Below are 1,100 nucleotides of genomic sequence, written 5' to 3' on the forward strand. Positions count from 1 at the left end.
CCCCCCTCCCCCCGCTCCTCCTCCTCCTTCTCTTCTCTTGGTTTAAAGATTGCCTGGTGCTGAATGAGGAAGGAGCTGCGTCAAGCTCACAGAGAGGCAGGTAAGTTAAGCCTCACCTTTCATTCTTCTATTTAAGCCCAGGGAATGAATCTCCAGATAATACTCCCACCTTTGGCCTCGGGAATTGAAAAGCCCCCGTGTGTCTGCAGGATGCAAGGCCATATTGGATCTGAGAAAGGGCCCCAGACGCCATTACTGTTCATTTAAAGTTAAAGATAGAGGCTTTTTGTTGCCCCGGGGTATATACTGTAGATTCTCCTCAGAGGGGGGGCTGATATTAGGTCAACAGAGAGCAAGAGAGCAGATGGAAGTCTTTTGCAGTAGAAGCATGCAGTGAGACACAGTGGAGCACGGTTTTGAATTGGGGGACACAGTTATTTTAACAAATTTTAACAAACTTTAACTAATGTTTACCATTTATCCCTTGTAAATCAGATAATATTAAAAAACATAACTTTACACAATAAGGTATGTAGCTCATGAATGCAAATACAATTATGTTGCTATTATTTTAAAACCATTAATGTGCAATGCGTAGTGTAGTCACATGATGCCTTTGTGCCATAGAGCTCCACTGTCGTCCGTGACTATCAAAGCGTGCTTCTCCCTTTCCACCGAGCTCTTTCTTTTCCTCTGATGCTGTTTCTGCTTTCATCCACCACAAGGTGCTGACTGCAAGCTTTTTATGTAATGCTCAATTCATTTTTCAATTCAATTATTTTTACCGTTGAATCAAAACATAAGCTTTAACAGGACACTTTACAGACTGGGTCTAGATCACATTCTATAATTTACAGAGACCCAAAAACTCCCCCAAGAACCTCAGAACCTTGTCAGAGCATTAGAAAAATGACTGGATAATCAATTGTTTGCATTTAAAATACTTTCTCCTAACCTTCAGGAGAAAGTATTTTAAATGTAGGACCTAAAGAGATACAGTTCTCATGAAAACTGAATCCAACCAAATCTACGTGCATGAATGGAAGCTATGAGAGGATGTAGGTTGAGATGTGGTTAAGTGAGCCCTAAAAACATATTCT

Source organism: Etheostoma cragini, chromosome 12, assembly GCF_013103735.1.
Source record: "Etheostoma cragini isolate CJK2018 chromosome 12, CSU_Ecrag_1.0, whole genome shotgun sequence".
NCBI lineage: Eukaryota > Metazoa > Chordata > Actinopteri > Perciformes > Percidae > Etheostoma > Etheostoma cragini.